The 5,707-nt window shown below is 34.4% G+C and overlaps 1 pseudogene; it reads left to right on the top strand.

Annotated features, from left to right (window-relative positions):
- The first annotated feature begins 5,153 nt into the window (after positions 1-5,153).
- On the top strand, positions 5,154-5,272 carry LOC112482297 (annotated as a pseudogene).
- Positions 5,273-5,707: the final 435 nt, after the last annotated feature.

Below are 5,707 nucleotides of genomic sequence, written 5' to 3'. Positions count from 1 at the left end.
TTTGGTCTTACCCAGTTTCGGTTTCTTTCAGCTTATTAGATCTCTAGGTTTCCATCTCTGCCACATTTGGGAAGCTTTCAGCCGATATTTTGAGTAGTTTTTCAGCCATGCATGTTTTCTTCTCTCCTTCTGGAACCCTGAAGACGTGAACATTACATTTGTTGTATTCCCACCGTCCCTTACGGCTTTGCTCATTGTTTTCCTTCAGTCTATTTACTCTCTATTGTTCAGTCTTCCAGTCACTGATTCTGTCCTCTGTCTCTTTCATTCTGGTGTTGAACTTATCCATTGAACTTTTCATGTAAGTTATTATATCGTCCAGTTCCGAAGTTTCCTTCTAGTTCTCCTTCGTATTTTCTATTTCTTTGTTGAGACTGTCTCTATACCTTTGCAGAAGCTTTCTATTTTTTCATTCGTTCCCAGTGTGTTCCTAACTGGTAGGTGAAACATTTTTATCATGGCTGTTAAAGTCAAATTTTAAATTAGATTTAGATTTTAAATTCGACTTAACATCTGTTTCGTCTTGATGGTGTATCTGTTAATTGCTTTTCTCACTCACATTGAGATTTTCCTGGTTCTTGGTATGAAGAGATTTTTTCAATCAAAACCTAGAAATTTTTGTCTGAGACTCTGGGTCTTGTTTAAATCTCTTTTATCTAGTTTTCTAACACCTCTCTGTCAGAAAAAGAAGGATATCACCTCATTATTGCCAGGAGAATATAGAAGTCTAGGTTTCCAACTCAGCTTCTTCTGACATCTGAAATAGGGAGAGGACTGCTAATACTGGCGATGTAACCACACACAAACTTCATTTCATTTCTTTAATATAGCTCATTTTCTAATTCAAGCTGGTTTTGCCCAGATAGTGGCATTGTGATTTATTTGCCTTTTCTACCCTCCCTCCCTATATGTCTGCTCCTTTAATCATTAAGCCTTAGGACCTGAGATTTATTGAGAATCCTGTCTATAGTCATGGAGACAATAAGTTTCGTTTACACTAAGAATAACATCTTAGCCTTAGATGTGTTTCAGCTCCAGGCCCATCCAGGCAGAACAACGAACCCTCCGGCCACAGGACCAGACTGGGTGGCACCTTGCCTGATTCCAGAATGAACACAATGATCAATGACCCAACTCCCTTAGTTTCCATGACGACTGATTTTCCGTATATAATCCACACTCCCAAGACACCCATGGCCAGGTTACTGAGAGCATTAGCTCACCTGTGCCTCCTGGAGCTCGTAACTTCTTGAAAGAAATTCTTACTTTCTTTCCTGCAAAACTGTCTGCATCTTTTCCTTCGACTGGCACGCAGGCAAGCAGACCCATTTTGTTCTGCTAACATAAGAAATTCTTACTTTCTTTCCTGCAAAACTGTCTGTATCTTTTCCTTCAACTGGCACGCAGGCAAGCAGACCCATTTTGTTCTAACACGAGAAGAGAGGGAAGTCCAGGCAACCCATATGGTCTCCATGATACTGCCTTGGGTGACCTCATTATGAGCCAACAGGGATGAAAGTGCGGGCACCCTGCTTGGCCTTTTGGTATTGGTATACCTTGTGCCAGGCTTGTGCGAGTAGGAATCTAGTCTCCACCCTGCCTGTGTGCTGGGTGCGGGGTCACAGTTTTCTCTGTTGTGTTGAGATGAAGCAGACTGGTTATTGTCTAAGTGTTTTCTGCCTTGTTACGCTGCTCCTTTCCTTGTCTTCTACCTCGAGAGAGCGGGCTTTTGTTAGATTATTTTCTCTGTGCTCATTGACATTTCTGGATTGCTAGCTTCTTCACAGCAACTAGTCTTGCACATATGAAGCAAAAAGAATTTCCCAGAAGCTTACAATCATTTGGTTCCTCAGGTCTCAAGTACTCTTGATAGTCTGCTTATTCTTTTTACTTTTGAGAGTATTGTTTTGTTTTAGTATAATCTCTATTGTTCTTAGTTGTATGTAAAAAATATATCTACTTCACCATCTCAGAAGTCTAAGAACTGTTATTATATGTATATAGTTTTTCTCTTTCATTAAGTGCTTTTGAATTATTCCCCATTTGATAAATTATTTGTGATGCCTTAGGCTGAATCTTTTTTTCTATTTCTTGATTGTTTTTTTTTTTACTTAGCAATTTATTTACAGTTTTCTGACCTTTGGTAGAATCCAAGTTATTTTGGAATTGAATATGAAATGAAGAAAAAAATCAGGTAACTTTTATTATCCATTTTTTCTAGATTATTGGTTGAACAATTTGATAGGTTAGAAAAAAAATATTTTGTGTTTGTGTGTGTATATACATATATATACTAAACCTTTTCGAAACTATCTCATATGCTATTAACATTTATTTATTTTTTGAGAGATATAATTTTAAAGCTTTATTTAAAATACCTTATATAACTATTTGAGACAGTTTTCATGACAATCTCTCACATTTTATTTTCTATTTGCTAATTTTGACTCAATTTTTGTCTGCTATGTCTGGTTTATAAGTAAGTAGGCAGCGTACTATAACAGAAGGTTCACTGCCAAGGTTCACTGAGAGTCAGGAAGATCAAAGTCTGGTCCCAATTTTGCCACCATTTCAATATCTAAATATTTGTCATCGACAAAACTTCACAGCTTATCTGGCCTCTAGCTTATTTACCTTTAAAACGATATGCCTAAACTCGATGATCATTAAGATTATTTTCAGATTGAAGAATCTACAATTTTATGAATCAATCATTCTAATTTTCTGTGGTCTATTTATTTGACCTTATGACTATACTCACTTTTAACAAGAAAACACTCACAACCATGGCAAAATAGATAATAGAGAAATTTGATCTAATGACGGTAAAATAACAAAGCAAAATCATTTAAAAGTCCAATAAATTCTGCTTTGATTATATTTCTGTACCATATAAAGAAAAAAAATCAGGGATTTGTTAACTCTAACAGTTCTTGTAGAATGTTTCTGTTTGCCTTTGCCATGTTTGTAGTCAATTTTCATTGTGGATTTTCCTTTGACGCATATTTTTATATTCTTAAATAATTTTATTATTCTGGAAGAGCAACTATCCAAATAGTTGTGTTAGAAGTATTAAGATATATAGTGGAGAAATTTCTTCCAACACATCTTATGTTTTTATCAGTGCCAGGTACAATGAATTAATCTCCTTGAAATCTCATTTATTCGAGTCCCACAATGAGACCTTAGCTATGTCCCCAAATTTTTATTCTGATTTTCCTATTCTTCTCTAATATGGGAATAGATATCTAATTATAGTCATATTCTTATCCTGTCATATTTACTTTGCCTGTCAAATTTACTTTGTTGTCCAGAATAATTATGTCTGTTTGTTTTTGAAGAGGACATATCTTACTGTTTATCATAAATTTAAAAAAATGAAATCAGCTTTAGGAAAAATATTAAACAAATATTTGTGTAATTTCTTATCATTCAATCATGCTTAGAAAACTTAGTACTTATTGCCCCGTTATATCTCCTTATAATGTGCAAAAAATGCAAACTAATTTTTAAACCACTGGATAAAATTGATGGGTTTTACTTTTATTTACATAATTCTGTGCAAGTTATGCACAATTAAATCAATTTTGAATCCGATAAGAGACTTCCAGCAAAATTTATTTCATTAATTTAACAAATATTTCTTCATTATATATTGTGTTCCAAGCTCTACACTGAATTCTAGGGACAGAGTTAATGTAGGCAACATGAGATGCCAAGAATAAACAGAGAACACCTCTCTCTGAGGAAGGCCTCGAGCAAGGGAGCACTCCATGGATAGGCAAAACATAAGTTAAGACTTGGAAAGCAAGTTGGAATTATCCAAATAAGGAAAATAAGGGAGAAGATGTTGAACTCACAGCTGTCACTCTCTTCTTTTGTAACAGCACTACTCTTCAAAATCATGGTATCAGAATTTAGAGGAGTTATTCTCTTCTCACTACGTGTCACCAACCACAGTTCCATCACAGTCCCCAATAACTCCTCCTCCTACAAAATTCTTAACATGGGGTTCGCCAGTCTCTTGCCCATTTCATTCTCATTATCCATTATCTTTAAGACAGTTTTTGATATGCTTTGGAACATCCCAGTACCATACAGCTGAAGGTTATAGTCTCTGATTTCTGCCTTATCATTCTCAGGAACTGGACTTACTAATTATCAGTCTCAAAGTTAATAAATATGTTGTGACAGACTGCTAAATTCTACTGGATTTCGTGAACCAATGTCACCATAATAAAAACATTTAAAAAAAAAATACTCTCCTGTATTTAACTGTGACCAAAACTTTTCTCTGTCCAAAGTATAAATCAGATTTTTTTTAAATCATTGATTTTATCGTCATTCAACTTCATCAGTAATTGCAATTATATAACTCATAAAATTTCTTGTAATCTTTTATCTCAGTTTTATTTGCCTCCATATCTAGGTCATAAACAATCATCTATCTTATCATAGGCATTTTGATAAAGGAATCTTCCCTGTTGCAGGTCTAGGATAGGTCAGTCTAAGCATCTATGTCTAAGGGGCTAAAGATAATGCAACTTTCTTTTGAAGATATTAGAGAGAATTTGGAAATAAGTTTAAAACGAGTTCTTAGAAAGTATGCTTTAGGTCTACCTTGAAGAAATGAAATGTTATCATCAAGTCTAAAGCAAAGGTCTCAAATAAAAAGACGCGTTACAGGAAAGTGTTTACATGTGAATGTACAATGAACAGAATAGAAGCCACTATCTTAAGAGAAAAAAAAAATTGAAGTATTAACATGAAACAAAACTGAAGTATCCTTGATTTACATTCAGCTGAATTTAAGACCAAGATATACAGGAGTATTGGGAGGGAGAAAATTTTAGGTTTAGGCGCAAACTAGATCTTCTGATCATTTGCTATTTTGACCTACTAGTCATATTAATCCCATGGATTGAAAATCTAAGGAATAATCGTTATTTATTTATTTATTTTCTAGTATTGCTCTAGATTTGCTTAGTAGTTCTAGAACAAAGGATGACTCACAATTAAATCCACTCCACACTCATGCTCTCTCATTTTAATGAAGTTTTTTTTAATATATATAAATGTTCCTAATATTTTCACTTATTTTACTTTCAGCTCACTCACAATTCCTTTTCCTCAGTCAAAAAATTTAAATTTTGTTCTATAGCCATGCCACCATACAAGCCCCCAATCCCATCTGATCTTGGAAGCTAAGCTGGATTGGGCCTAGTTAGTACTTGGATGGGAGACCACCTAGGAAGACTGGGTGCTGTAGGCGTAAAAAATTGAAAAGTAAAAGGAATTGTAAAGTGACAAGGTCCTTGCAATCTGTGAGGTCAACCAAGGGTTGCTTCACCAAAAAGAAAAAATAAATAAATAAAATTTTTCTCGTATATCCCAAATGTATTATTATTAATCATTATTTTACTCAGCATTTTCTTATCTCCTCTAACCTTTAGATATGACATAGAAATTTGTCTTTCTTCCATTAGATTTACTTCTTCTACCAAGCCATGATATATAGATAGCCCTCAAGGCCTCTACCTAGCTTTCTTAACTTTTTTTTTTTTTAATATTCTGCAGTAAATCTATACATATGATGTGACTTGATCCTGTCTTAACTCACAAATCTTCTTTTCCATCATGTTCCTGGGAATCTGCACATGAACATCCTGCTATTATCTGAAGCTAAAAAATACCTAATACCAATGAC

Source organism: Pteropus alecto, unplaced genomic scaffold, assembly GCF_000325575.1.
Source record: "Pteropus alecto unplaced genomic scaffold, ASM32557v1 scaffold35, whole genome shotgun sequence".
Classification (NCBI taxonomy): domain Eukaryota; kingdom Metazoa; phylum Chordata; class Mammalia; order Chiroptera; family Pteropodidae; genus Pteropus; species Pteropus alecto.
Note: the sequence above shows the minus strand (reverse complement) of the source record. Positions and strands in the feature narration are given on the sequence as shown.